General features: G+C 41.8%; 1 protein-coding gene across 1 annotated transcript in view; it reads left to right on the top strand.

The window, feature by feature from the left end:
- The window catches only part of LOC118091708 (putative acyl-CoA dehydrogenase 6), a 49919-nt gene that overhangs the window by 12676 nt on the left and 21695 nt on the right, over positions 1 to 15548 (top strand). The gene's annotated exons all lie outside the window — the stretch shown is intronic.

Genomic DNA, 15548 nt, shown 5'->3' with positions numbered 1-15548 from the left:
CTTGCCTGAAATTTTCCTGCAAGAACTTTCATACTTTTATAAAATCTATATATCATTTTCTTATTCCATTTTAAATCTTATCTTCTAATTTTAGCCTCTTCCCCCCCTGTTCACGGCACCTCCCTTCTCGGATCAGCAAACTCCATAGTCCATAAACCAGTTTCAAACCGTTTTAGCCAGCCTTTAAACAAGAAACCTTTTTCCATTTACCCCACTCCCTTTCTGCGAAATTTTACATGTCCAAATTTTCCATTCCCTCGCTGTTGCCCCTTTATTGTTTGTATCATCCACTCAATGTAGGTAATCCTCTCCCACGGTCTTTGTTCCCTATGGGTATTCTGAAGTCCAGACATAATTTCTGCTCCCCCTTCCATGGGAGCGTCATTCCCCTGATTCACGTGCTCAAAAACTTTTTCCTCTTTCTTCTCATTGCAGACTTCCTCTTGATCCAAAAACTGACATGTTTCTCGCTTTCCTTCTGTTTCTTGTTTATTCTCTTGTTCCAACGTTTTTTGTCCCTTGTCCCCTTGAAGAAGTCGATTTGTTTCCTCTAATTGAGCAATCTGTTTGTGTGTTCCAATAGTAAGTTCCCATAAGAATTTCAGAGTTTTTTCTTTAAATCCAACTGTGTAATCGTATGTTGACATTTTTGTACTCCTCTCAAGGACACAGTGCAATCCCAGAGCACAGGAAGTGTTAGTATTTTTCATTCGATCGCCATTTTTCCAAACTGGTTACAATGTATTCAGAAATTAAAATCCATTACTTGTTTCTAAATTGTAATTCAAGGGAGTTTTCGTAAGCAACTTTTACAGCTCAGTTTATCAACATTGTTTCAAAACTCCCTATTACACAAATCTTGCTGAGTCCATCAGGACCGCCGATTCCAGCAGTAGTAAGAGACTCTTCTCTCTTATTAAATCTCACACTCTCCCCTCTGCCTTGTCACCAAGGGGGATTTCAGCACAGTTCTTGCAGATGCATAGATATAACAAATCCACAAATGACTTGGCAATGGGTATTTTCTTAACTGTTTCCACTTTCAATCAATATGGGGGAGATCGGCTTCCGTTTTTTAAATCTCCACCCGCTCCAAATTTAAGTCCCAAAAAGAATTTTTTAGCCTTCTTACTCACGGTAATCTATTTTTTGAGTCCTTTTTCTTTGGAAGTATTCAGCGCTCTCCGCCTCCGGAACGGAGCTTCTCTTTGCGAAGACAACAATGGTGCTCAAAATGGCCCCGCGACTACAACCCTCCTCGCTCTGGGGCTCTTATCAGAGCCTACCAGAGAGTTGGGGAGTCCGAATTGGGGCTCCGCTGAGGCTTTTCGTCCCTATAACGCTCGATATAGGGCTCTATGGGGTGCAGCGTCGCCCCCGCTGCTCCCCCCCCTCGCAAAGACAGGCTGCCTCGGAGATCGAGGCAGACCCCACCGGACGGCGCTGGCGCTAAACCGGAAGCCCGACACCTTGTAGAAATTGGACTAAAGTGGACTACGCCAAGAATTCAAATCACTTGCCAATTTTGTCCTAGGGTCTGCTGTCATATCTCTGTTAAAACACTCAAGTAGAAATTGAGAGAGAAATAACTTCTTGCTCTTACCTTGGGAAGATTTTTTAATCCTTAGTAGCTTCTGAAAGAGAACTAGAACTAGTCTAGTTACTAATTTTTTTAGTAAACATACTGTACTTTGAATCATAGTCAGGGTTGAAAAGATACAGAATCCATGAAAAGCAAATGAGGCATAATTGCATGGTTCAGATATAGTTCTGAGTAGTTATATGTGAGCATTTGGGCATTCCTGTTTAAGAAATGCACTTTTTATAACCAAATTGCAGAGTTAAATGGAACAAAAGCTTGGTAATGTATCACTTAACTTGTTTTCTTTTTTTGTCTGATTCTGCTTTTTAAAAAAATGCTCAGCTTTTAGCATAAATTGAACATGGGCTTCAAAATGCACTGCATATTTAAATTGCACAAGATTGGACTTCTTTTATTATCCTACAGCTTGGGTCATATCTCTAGCTGTGTGCTGGATGACTTTTCACCACAAGAAAACTAGCAAGATGTGCAAGGCAAACATTTTGAACATATTACCAGATCTTGTTGAACGCCTGCTATTTGCTATGTCCCACTCAAGTACGGGGTTTTCCTTGCAGGGTGGTGTGTTTGCATGTTTTAATATTGTCTGCAGGTAATGATGACTTGTCTCTTTAATGCTCCAGAATTCAGCCTCTGTGATTTTGGTTCCTTATAAGAATGCAGCTATTTAAAAATAGCCCCCCCCCCCGGCAAATGTTTCTTAAGTCTCCAATGTGAATATGTTCCTCAAGGTATAATATTGTCACCGTTTCATTGTGGAAACTTTGCTTCAACTGGGCTGGCTGGGAGGATGATTCTTTGATTTTATAAGAGATAGACTGTGGGAATTAACTATTTAATAGAGGGTAAGATAGTAAAGAAAATAAATACCAAACTATGCTATCGTTGGGGACATGGGTGGCACTGTGGGTTAAACCACAGAGTCTAGGGCTTGCCGATCAGAAGGTCGGTGGTTCGAATCCATGTGGCGGGGTGAGCTCCCGTTGCTCGGTCCTTGCTCCTGCCTACCTAGCAGTTTGAAAGCACATCAGAGTGCAAGTAGATAAATACGTACTGCTCCAGCGGGAAGGTAAATGGCGTTTCCGTGTGCTGCTCTGGTTCGCCAGAAGCGGCTTAGTCATGCTGGCCATATGACCTGGAAGCTGTACGCCGGCTCCCTCGGCCAGTAAAGCAAGATGAGCGCCGCAACCCCAGAGTCATTCGTGACTGGACCTAATGGTCAGGGATCCCTTTACCTATGCTATCGTTGAAGGCATTCTTTTCTTTATTGTTTATCTTGGGCAGTTACAGCTTCAGGAAAGGCCCAAGAACTCAGACAAAAGAAATACAGTCATACCTCGGGTTAAGTAAGCTGCAGGTTGCGTACTTTCAGGATAAGAATGCGGCAGACCCGGAAGTGTTTAGTTCAGGGTTGTGCGGCGCACGCATGCGCAGAAGCGTTCTGCGCACTTCCTGTGTGCGCGGAAGCACCGCTCTGGATACGTACTTTTCAGGGTGCGAATGGCACCCTGGAATGGATCAGGTACGTATCTAGAGGTACCACTATAGATAGTGTGTTTATGTATGCACATATATGTTCTCTCTCTCTCTCTGTGTGTGTGTGACCTTTGATTGTATCTCCATGATATATAATTAAAGCCAAAATTCTGTCGAAACAATGCCATTATTTTAATAAGGTTTGGCCCAGAATGAGGGAACGGTAGCCATAAACAGTTGCTCTGCTTCAGAAAACTGCTACACTTTGATGGGTTTGCTTGAGAAATCCAATTAGTTCTGAGCTTCCACTTTATAAAAATGCTGACGGTGCAAAGAGAACATTAAAGATTAAGTTTAAAGGACAAATGAGATTATTGGTTAAAGAGAACTTGAAACCAGAAACTGGATCAAAGCAGTTCTCTAGACCGGCATACTTAGAGCAGTCTTGCATTCCCAATTTGGTCGATGATTAGACTTCTCTTTTCATATCTAAGGGTATGTTCACAGAACTGTTTGCTTCCCACCAAATGCTCTACCACTGCTAATCTTTTACATGCCACTAGCATGATCCTGGAGTTTCTTGACAAATACAGTCATACCTCAGGTTACAGACACTTCAGGTTGCATGTTTTCAGGTTATGTCCCGTGCTGAACCTGGAAGTACCCAAACTAAATCGTGCTTTGTGCATGCGCAAAAGCGCAGAATTGCGACCCACACGTGCTTAGGCTGTGCGTTGCGAACGCTGCAGGGTACGAACGTGCCTCCTGCATGGATCACGTTTTCAACCCGAGCGTCCACTGTACTGCCGTTCGATGTGGTGTTTCCCCGCCACAAACCAGTTTCAATCCATTTTTTTTAACAAACAAACAAAATAAAAGCAGAATAATGTGAGCATACCCTAACTGCTGTCGCACAGACGCAGATGACAGTTTGATGAATAGGAGTTCGAGGAGAGTTTCAGAGGCGGGGAGACCGAAAAGGTCATGGGGGTCGAGTGAAGACATTCATGTGCCCTTTCTAATGGAAACATCTCATTGCAAATGCAGCGTCAAAAGCTGCTTGGGGGGGGGGGGGAGAGATGACCTTGCTGTGTTTCAAACCACTAATATGAATGTACTCTTAACACGGCTTGTCTGAAGGTATTTAGGCTGCAGTCAGTTGGTATTATGCCAGTTCTGATGTTGGAGCAGCTGCCTTTGAAAATAACTTCACTAGTTTTTGTATATGATTAAATAAAGTTTTTTGAAATCCTGCATCACAAGATTTCTAGATTTGGTGTGCCTCTCTCTGTCTTTGTTTTCAATCACCCCATCTCCTTTCTTTTCTTTCTTAGCTGGATTGGATTGCAAACCTTTGGGCAAGGCTTTGTGTTTTATGTTATATAGCACTTTGTTGGTGTTTATGCAGTTAAAGAAAGGTAAAGGTAAAGGACCCTTGACAGTTAAGTCCAGTGGCAGACAACTCTGGGGTTGCGGCGCTCATCTCACTTTACAGGCCGAGGGAGCCGGTGTTTGTCCGCTCCGCAGACAGTTTTTCTGGGTCATGTGGCCAGCATGACTAAGCCGCTTCTGGCGCAACAGAACACCAAAACCAGAGCAGTGCAGGGAAACACCGTTTACCTTTCTGCCGGAGCAGTACCTATTTATCTACTTGCACCTTTTGGCATGCTTTCGAACTGCTAGGTTGACAAGAGCTGAGACAGAGCAACGGGAGCTCACCCAGTCGCAGGGATTCGAACCGCCAACCTTCTGATAAGCAAGCCCAAGAGGCTCAGTGGTTTAGACCAGTGCTCCCCAACCTTTTTATCGCCGTGGACCAGTCAACGTTTGATCATTGTACTGCGGCCCGCTGAGGGGGGGGATGTTGATTGCTTATATTTTATTTAGATTGTTTTGATTTAATAATTTTATTTTAATTGTATTTAATGTTCCTTGGGTGGCCTGGTACCAATTGATCCATGGACCGGTCCCGGTCCGTGGCCCGGGGGTTGAGGACCACTGGTTTAGACCACAGCGCCACCCGCGTCCCCCTATGCAATTAATATATAATAATTTAAAAGATGTTCAGGAAGGTGGTGTGCATGCCCCCCCTCCCCCCCGCTCCTCATTTAAGCCCTACAATAACCCTTTGAGGTATGTTAGGCTGGAAGGCAGTCACCGACCCAAGGTCACCCAGTGATCTTCATGACCAATTGGGATTTGAACCCTGGTCTCCCAGGTCCCTGTCTGACACTCTAACCTCTACACCACATTCGCACACAATTTCTGTCTAGCCACCTGTTCTACTTCAAAAGTAGGAAACATCTGCATGGTTGTTCCATTGTGAAGAATGAGATGTGTAATAGGAAAAGAATGTTTCATCAGAAGTGGACAGCCGTGTTTAACGGTGATCAACTGAACTGTATTGGGTTTTTATTGTGAAGGTGTCACCAGCTTTTGTCTACATACGTAGTTGTAGCTTATTAGTTTGACATTCCAGTACATTCTTTTATTAATAGTAAACTCTGGTACAAGTTTGGGGAAGTTAGTAAGCAGTTTTCATTATTGCAGGAGGAAAAGGAAAACCATAAATAATCAGCGAATCCTAAAACTGAATGACAGAAATGCTGTTTGAGAACATCTTCTGAGTCATACTGTTTTCAAAAACTTGCTCCAGAAATGTTTGATTTATAGGAAGTCAACTACAACGTATACTTAATGGCTCAATCTGGAGAAACATTTTTCATTTTAAGGATTGGAAAGACCAAGGACACATAATTTCTTAAGATCAAGCAGTGATCTACTGAAACAGACATACCTTCCATCTTTCCAAATAAAACCCGCAAGAGAACAACTTTTAAACAAAATATGGAATTCCTTGTTTAAAATTCTATTCAAAAATCTCTTGTTTCAGAATGCTCAGAGAAAGTTGGTTTTAAAAATCTATACAATTCTATCTGAATTTAAAAGGCAAGCAACATGCATAAAAATGGGTTTTTTTAAAAAAAAATTATTGCAAATTTGTAAAGAGAAAGAAAAAAGCAGGGAAGAGGGAGGGGTAATTCTGACATTGTTATTGGTGTTGCCAATGATCCCAGCCACCTGTGTTAGCATAAGGTCTGGCATAGCTACGGCCATTTGCACTAGGCTATAGGATTGTTATGCAAGACGAGAATATTGCTACCCTGTTGGCGTCCAATATCTAGGCCTCCATTTATTAATGTTTGTCTCCTGAATATTTTAAACGAAGAGTGCAGATTCGTTAGGAAGGAATGCATAAATAAACGTTGAGGCAAATTAAATCAAGTGTCCGTGCAATCTCCAGAGTACACAATAAAGCTAGAAAAGGCTGTTCTCATTAACATTTTTTAATGGCAGCATGGCATGAAGCGACACAAGCTTCTAATTAGAGGAATGATGTAGGCAACACTCTAGGTTGGTAGAGGTATGGCTTGATCTAATGCTGAAAAAAAGAGTTCCCACGGTAATTGTGCTTACTGATAACCTGAATATTCAGAAACTGGGGGGCCAAAATTGAGACAGGGCTGAAAAGTGGAAATGTAGTTGGATGGTATTGTGCAACAGCTAGGAAATTGGGGAGGCAGCAGGGGACAAAGAAGGGAGAGTGGTAGATAGGTGGTGAAAGAGCGGGAGTGGGGTGAGGAGTAATAATGGATGTTATTTTCTGACTGATCAAGATGGCCCAAAACTGGAATGACCTATGGAACTGGCTGATTCATCTGGGAGACCTTGAGTCCAGGGGAGGGGGGGGGCTGAATTAGATATAAGTGTTTAAATGTTATGATGATAAAAGAAATAATATCTGAATGTATGGAAAATTTTTGGGTAGAAATTTGAGGCTAAGGGGAGAAATAGAGGATAGATGGATGGGAAGATAAATTTAGATTTGGATTAAGATGAATTATGGGTGGAAGATAGTCGATACTTTTAACAATAGAAATAGTTGTGAGATAATGAAAAAATGTGTTGGAATGATTTAAGATAATAAATGAAAATTGCTTAATTTGGAGTTAAAAATGGACCCAGTGTGAGAGGAATCGAGGACGTCTACAATGTTAATTAAAATATTAGAATTGATATGTTTTTCTTTTCTATGTTTTTCTTTTTATTCTTTTTTTGTGAATTTTTGAAAACCAATAAATATTATTTGAAGAAAAGAAAAAAGAAACAGTGGGGTGGGGGGGGGAATGGCACAATCCCAGTGAGTCTGTAGCTCAGAGCATAGGCTTTGCATGCCAAAGGTCCCAGGCAAAATCTTGGGGTCTGCAAGCAGCGCCGGAAAGACCTGTGTCTGAAGCCTTGGAGACCTGCTGCCAGCCATTGTAGAACAGTGCAGACAGTACTGAGGTAGATTGTCTGTCTTGGTATAACCACCAACCAATTTTTATATGCCTTTACCTGGGAGTAAATTGTCTTAATCTCAGTGCAACTGACTCAGGCGCAGAACTGTTTACATGCTGCTTTTTGGGGGGTGGGGAGCATTTTGAAAATGCAACTGCAGAGGATGGGAAGACGTCCCATGGGCAAAATGTAAACTCTGTTAAAGGAGCATCCAGCCTCTATTAACAGAGCTTCAGTATATGCACTCCTAGGATTGTTCTGCCCTTTTTCTGGTGGCACATTTACCTTGGGGAGCCGTTTCACCTTGCTTGTCAACGTAGCAGCGACTTCAGATTGGCAGATTCATTGCCTGCTGTTTTGCAGATGCCCCTTTCCAAAGGGGAAGCTCCGGCAGGCGTTAACTCTGAGCTCTGAATTCTAAGTGAGTTTCGGAGACCTTTCTTGTGACCCAAGCAGAGACAATCGTATAAAAGTGTCTAATGGCAGGGACTGTGGAGATCCCTGTGGAAAACGGGGGCAATCTATTATTCCCATGCCTGCAGAATCTTAATAGCTGATCTCAGACAGTGCTGCGCTGAATACTTCCCATGTGTGTGAAAGGAGAATCCTTAACCTCAATAGATATACAAGGAAACTTGATTTTTTTTAAAATGCTATGTCCGGCCTTGTTTTTTGCCCCTTTGATGCAGGAAAGAGCCCTCTGTTACTCAAACAGTTAATTACTGTCCTTGGGAAGGGAGAAGGTATGCCAGTATCTCTGTGGATACTTGCAGAAAATCCTATCTCCCTGGGGAGGAAACGGCACAGCTGGAGCATGAAATGTACATTTTCTAATCGTTCTGGGAAGATCACTTGGTAGGTTTTTGTTGTTTTCCCAGCTCAACCCCAGCTAAGGTTGAGGATGGATGGAGATGGAGGTATTGTTAGCAGGAGTGAGAGATGGGCACTGCGGTCGCTTAGGAGAATGGGGCAAGTGAGGCCTTCCAGCAGGGATGGGCAACCCGTGGCCCTGTACATGTTGGTGGACTGTCACACTGCTTGGAGATCATGGGCAGTGCTTTAAAAAAAGAGAGAAGAACTTGGGGATAGCCAGGGAAGCTGAATGTTGGAAGATTGTGGACAAAAGAACGTACTTCACACAACGCAGCATAGCTGAACTATGGAATTGGCTCCTACAAGAGGTAGCTACCAACTTGGAGAGCTTTAATAGAGTATTAGACAAATTCATGGAGTAAAAGTATGGTTTTGAATGCCAGTTGCTGGAAACTGCAGGAGGGACGAGCGTTGTCATGCTTCCATCCTGCTGGCATGCTTCCTGGGGGACCACTGTGAGAACAAGTTGCTGGACTAGATGGGCTTCTGCAGCTGAACCCAGCAGTCCCTTATGTTCTTTAGATGCTTCCACTTGCTTCACGGGATACGTCTGTCCATAAAAAAAATCATAGTTCCAAGATGGTGGGTGGTAGGAAGAAACCATATAACCTTTGTGTGGTGCTTAGGATGTCATAACTGTCTGCATGGTTCTTAGGAAATGCAGTTCCCCCTTCCCCACTATTTACTCTCTATCCGCTATTTAAGGCAAAAGATGTAAAGTTCGGCTGTTGTGTTCATTGGGCATAGATTACTTAAAAGGTCAAAATGATGCTCCTGTTGGTAATTAATCTGCGTTAAGGCCAGGGTTCTTTTTTGTCATGTAGGAGCAGAAAAACACCTTTCTCGATAGTGGCAGGTTAAATTTTTAATGAACATGGCCTTTGTGCCACGATCGTTAGTCATTTGTGATATAATTTGATTTGCAATTAATTACAATGATGTGTTTTCCATTAATCAGCCGTGCCTCCTTAGGCAAGCAACAGCAAGTTTAGTCTAGGAATGTTTCTCGGAGCATTTAATCTGTGAGCAAGTGCAGCTCCTGGAAAGTAGGGAAAGATGACATGGTCCCTTTTGGTTGTGTAAGTTTCTCATTTCTCCACATTTCCACAGCAAAATTTGATTGATTTAAGTCCTTGTGAAACTTCATCTGCATTTTAGTGTGATTTTTCTCCCAATACAAAACATTTGGGTACGCCGTTTTGACTGATATATGCATTTTTGCTAGGAAATGCCCCTAAAATAATGCATTTTTGTATGTTCTGTTCAATAATATAAGCATTTTTGTTCATAGTTCCCCTATTACGTGCATTTTTGGTTGGAGAACTGCATTGCAACATTTGGAGAAGTGCAAATTTTGAGGAGTACCTGTGTTTCAGTGGTTGGAGCAGTAAGAATGAGGCAGTTTCTCATTTAATGCAAGCAAAATTGAATTGCTTCTTAATACCAAAGGGCAAAGACGCACAAGGTATAACACTTGTGTTGACGTCAGCGTAGAGGCCCTAGTGACAGCCCCACAACCGCAAAGGCTGATAAACTGAAGCCAATTGTACTGCATCACCAACTGTACACCGTATTCCGTGCGTCGTTGCATCATAGATTTGTATAAAGGTGTTGTGATATTTGTGGTCTATTTTCTATGCTTTTCTCTTAATGTTCCTCAAGATGGAAGTAGCCTTTTTCACAGCACCAGTACAGAGACATTTCAGTCAATGCCCAGATCCCATTCCTGGCCTACGGCTGCCAGCACAAACACCATCAGCATTATAAGCGAAGCTAGGAATTTTTTATCCCACTTCATACTTGCTTCGGTTGAACTGTTTTTGCCTTTTTGAACCCCATTCTGCTGTTTTGGAGAGATAACTTCTGGGGCTCTTTGCTGTCCCAGTTTTGTTTTTACCACCCTAAATTAATTGGAGTCATCAGCAAACTTGGCCTGCTCAGTGCTCTTCGCTGTTTTGTCACAATACAGTACATAACTTTGGGGGACCCCACTTTTTACATGCCTCCGTTGTGAGAACTATTCATTTATTACGTTCTCTGTTTCATATTCTTTAACCATAAACTTTTAACTGTTTCATATTCTATATCCATAAGAGCATCTTGCCTCTTATCTTATGATTACTAAGTTTGCGTAGGAGTCTTCGGCGAAGGACTGTAGCATGAATCTGCTGCAGCTTGCTAAGTTTGTTTAGGTTATTAGTTTGCTGCTCTCAGTTTTTAAATTTTTTTTACTTCATCTCATCATAAGGCATGGATTAAGGCACAAATGTCAAAGTCCACTTTTTGAGGGCAGAGCTGCATTTCAGGTCATACGTTTCATCTTCCACGACCTTGTTAAAATTTTGTTTTGCAGAGGAAGCAGTTTTCCACACGTTGAGAAAAGGAGAGAATCAGAACACTAATCTCTGCTGCATATTAAGGAAAACAGAGCCTTGGAAAAACTGATTAAAAATCAAGGCACACTGCCAAAAAACCTGGCTGTTCTTTTTCTCAACAAGCTCAGTTCTTAAAAAAAAATTAAATAGTTATACATTAATTCTGGTTTCCAAGGCTTTTAAAAAAGCGTTATATTTTGGTTCTGCTCCCCCCCACCTTTAATTTCTCTACCTTCTTTCCTCTGCCCTCACCACAAAACTAATGGGAACTGTAGTTTACCCTTAAAAGAGCTACAATTCCCAGCACTCTTGACAAAATACAGACCCCAGGATTCTTTTCCCCAGGGGTTGCTTCAAATGTATGGCACAAATGCAGCTTAGCTATGGATGGAAATGTTGGATGGAAAAGCTGGTGCTGATTGTAATTATATCTCAGATCCATGGTCAAGGGAACGGGTTGCTATATCTTCTCCCTCTTTTATTGTGCCCAGATATCCACTTGACTGCTTAATGCTGGCAAACATCTATACCTGTTATTTATAAACAGAATTTGAAACTGTTTTTAAGTGTATGACAGAGCCCAGGGTGACAAACATAAAAAAAATTAAAACAGTACAATTTAAAATAAAATAAAAGCGTTTTTAATTTTTTTTAAAAAAACAACTAATTTCTTTTGCAAAACAATTTTAAAAACCCATCTAAAAGCATTTTAGGACATTTGAAAGCAATCACATACCCCCACAGCTGGCACAGCCATTACCTTTCAGCCATCAAACACCTGGGTAAACAGGAATGTTTTTACATTTCTCCTCAAACCCAGTAACACACTTTACCAGGGAGGGCATTCCACAAATGGGGACCACCACCAAGAAGGCCCCGTCACAGGCCAACACTGCAGCAAGAGGCAGCACCTCCAACAAGACGGCCTCCCTTGTTGATTGTGGACCAAAGGTAGTATACATTGGATGATTCACTCCTTTAGGTACTTGAGTCCCAGGTCATTTAGGACTTTGGGTGCTAGTACTACCACTTTGAATCAGGCCTGCAAGCTCACTGGCAACCATTGCAGAGTTTTCCGGGTTGGTGACACCTGGTATTTATAAAAAAAAATTAACCGCCTCACCTCGGTGTTTAATCTAGGAATGGGGAATCTCTGGTTATCTAGATCAGGCATCCCCAAACTGCGGCCCTCCAGATGTTTTGGCCTACAACTCCCATGATTCCTAGCTAACAGGACCAGTGGTCGGGGAAGATGGGAATTGTAGTCCAAAACATCTGGAGGGCCGAAGTTTGGGGATGCCTGCTCTAGATATTCTGGGACTACAACTCCCACCATCCATGACTATTGGGCATGCTGGCTGAGGCTGATGGGAGTTGGATTCCAACAACACTTGGAGGGCCACAGGCTCCCTATCTCTGGTTTAAACTTTTGTTTAGTTAAACTTCCTTTAATAAGAGGTTCCATAGTAGCAAGAATAGGAATGTGGAATCTGTGCCCCCATTCCACCCCTGCGGATGTTATCATCCCTGAGCATTGACCATGGTGCTTGGGGCTGATACTAGTTGATGCCTGACAACAGGCTCTCTTTAAATTCCAACTCAGCCATGAAGTTCATTGTGTGACCTTGGACCAATCTGTTTCCTGTGTCTGTTTTTCTGCCTGTCTCTCTGTCTGTCTTATATACCCCCTGACAGGAGGATAAACTGCATGTTTGTGATGTTCAGAGAAATCCATGTCCCCCATGATGGAAGGGTGCAACATAAGTGTAACATGCCTAACCCTCATGGTGCGTTTATTTAAGAAAACCAGGCGCCTTTGAAATAACTATTGGGGAAGGGGGCCTTATGAAATAGATGAATTTAAATTAGCCTGAGAAGAGGTTTGTTTGTACATTTCAAAATGAGATAAGGTTAATTAAAATCAGCGGCAGGGTCCTGAATAGGTGCCAACTAGGATTCTGCATGATCTTGTTTGGCATTTTATGCATTAGTTAATACAGAACAGGGCATTTGTTTTTAAAACTGCTCTTGGCTTGACGGACCATTAAATGCATATTCAGTGTATCCATGTGTGTTACTTTATTGGCTTTGAACCTCTTAATAATGCGATTATGCATTCCACCGGGTTGCTGTGTGATCTGTGATAAATTGTATTGCAATTAGCATTGACAGGTACTATTATAGTCAAATGCCTGTATTGCTATTGCATTTTTTTTTTGTCTTTTGCAGAGAGATTTGTTTCAGGTTGTGTACCATTTATATAGTGCCATCAAAGTTCTGGACTGCAGTTCCCATTGCCCATGACTAATGGCCATGCAGATGGGAGTTGGGGGTCCCCTACGCTTGCTCCAAAATTTTGCACAAGAGAGGCACCGGCAGAAAGAGAGAGGAATGGATGCAGGGGTAAATCGTAGAAAATGTGTTGGGCTAGCAGGCAGGTGGGCATTAAGATCACGTTTGCCAAGAAGTCCTGGAAATAGCCTGATAATGGAAGTGTCAGAATAGATTAGTATCTGAAGAAGTGTGCATGCACACGAAAGCTCATACCAATGACAAACTTAGTTGGTCTCTAAGGTGCTACTGGAAGGAATTTTTTTGTTTTTTTGTTTCCTGTAACTAGAATAGATTAGCTTTCTCATTGTGCTTTATCTATGGTCTGGAATATGATGATGATGACGATGATCCCTCAAGGCAAGTCTGTATGATTATATCCCCACTCAATGCAGAAACGGATATTGAAGCTACGGGAGAAGAGTGTGCTTAAGTCCATTGGGTGAGGTCATGGCCGAGGTGACATTTGAATCTGGAGGTTACAGAGGTACAGCTCCCTCTCAGCCACTGTGCTACACCAGCTTGTGTCTGTACTGCAGGGGAACTGCTAATGCCCTTTGTGGGATTATCATTTTCTAGGATGTCCAACTAGGCAAAGTGCTGATTACACTTACAGATTCTGTGTTCTCACATCTCCGACTGGGGTGCTGTTGTTGTTATTTCTGTTGGTCTTTGTGTCTGAGTTTTGAATCTTGGTATGTGGAAATTTTTCGGTTTGGCTATGAACAGTATTTTTTATTGTTTTATTTATTGTTTATGACTACTTTTGTTATGTTGTAGTTGTGTATCTTCATGTTGCAAGCCACCTTGAGCATAGTTAGAACTGTGGAAAGGAGGCATACGCATAAAACCTATGTGTGCATGTATTAAGGGAGAAGAGTTTTTTCATAGTTTTTTATGGTTTCTAGTGGGGTAGCTATGTCTTGTCCAGCAAAAAACAACAAAAGACTTATAGAACCTTAAAGACTAACAGATTTATTATGGTTTAAGCTTTCATGAACATACAGTATGTTTAATGCTCATATTTGTCAGAGGACAGCAATCTCCTCTGCCCCCTTGAGTGTTTGTCTATAGCTGGTAAAATGCGGCAGATCAAATATTTTCACAAAAGCACTTTTCCTCATTGTTCTGGACTCTGAGAGATGATTGTCAGGTTTCGAGTAAGGTTGGCATTTGCATATGAAAAACAGCTTGAAGTCAGCTTATTATGCATTTAAATGGTTGCTTCTAAATTTTACATTTTATTAACTTAAAAACTCCCCCACTGCAGCCCCCTTCCTTGTTACAATAAGTCCCCAAGTTCTCCAGAGCAGATTTTTGTAGGGTACAAGAATAGCGAATTGACAAAAGTCACTCCTTCCACCTCTATTGGCAGGAGTGCCCCTTGAGTGAAATTCTTCTGAATCTGAATCTAAGCCAATTAATACCACGCTCTGTGGAGCCCAGTGGGTATCCATTGATAGTCATACTCAGAGTAGACCCATTGAAATTAATGGACATGGCTAACTTAGGCTGATTAATTTCAATGGGCCAGTTCTGAGCAGAACTTCCTTAGATGCAACCCTAGGTTTCCTTCTTTTCAAGAGGGCTGCATCATTACCAATTGGAGGCACCAGATTTGGGGTAACTTTCGAGGTAACTTTCGAGTTTGAGCTTTGAAGCAACAGTACTTATGTCCAAGCTTGGTCAGTGCTGTGTAATGGTCTCCCTGCACTGTACTTGTGTGGGAAAATAGAGCTAGTATGTACTCTGTAGTTTGTCCTGGTGGAGACTTAATTTCTTTTCTGACAGATGTCCGAGAGGAGCAAACTCTGACCCAGTGGAGCAAGTCAAGAACCTGACTTCTTTACGCCCAGACTAATGAAATAAGTCCCATTTAGAGAAGCATTAACATCAGCTTAAAGCCTTGCTATCAACTCTTCAGCAAAAACAACCCTGGATAAATCTTAGCCCATGATTTCTGGTACTGTATATTTCTGTAATTGAACAAATGCCATTTGCTTCAAAATATGAGGGCTTTATGAGTTTTTCTTAATGTCAGTTGCTAAAAATCCTTTTAGGCTGTACATATATAACTTCAGACAAATAAGCATGAATTAGGAGGTTTATTCCTGGTGATGGAAATGGGAGGAATAACCTTTAAGAAGAGAATTTAGAAGACGTTTTCTACCAATGTAAGCATTCTTCTTAATCATTGTTTTAAATTGGGTATTAAGCGAGCAGTGCAAATAAGCATCCCTTGAGCAGATCACCACTTAGAGGAGCTGTGAGCTCCTCTCCAGGAGGTCAGGTCAGAGAAGGCTGCATTATAGGATACTGGTAGCCTTGCCAGCATTGATCGGGAATTCTTAGAAAGCAAAAAAATCAAATCAAATTCAGTTCACAATCTTGATTTAAAATGATATCTAGTTGTATCCAAGCATAAATGTCAACCTACTCTTTTCTGTGATGGACCATCCTTCAAAAATTTGGTTACGGTAGCTTAAGAGGTAAGCCAAATGCATAGTGAACAACAAATTTTCCATAACATAGAGTAAGTGGTGGTAATA

The sequence above is a fragment of the Zootoca vivipara genome, chromosome 11 (assembly GCF_965207765.1).
Source record: "Zootoca vivipara chromosome 11, rZooViv2.hap1.1, whole genome shotgun sequence".
Taxonomy (NCBI): Eukaryota; Metazoa; Chordata; class Lepidosauria; order Squamata; family Lacertidae; genus Zootoca; species Zootoca vivipara.
This window is presented reverse-complemented; position numbering and strand designations above follow the sequence as displayed.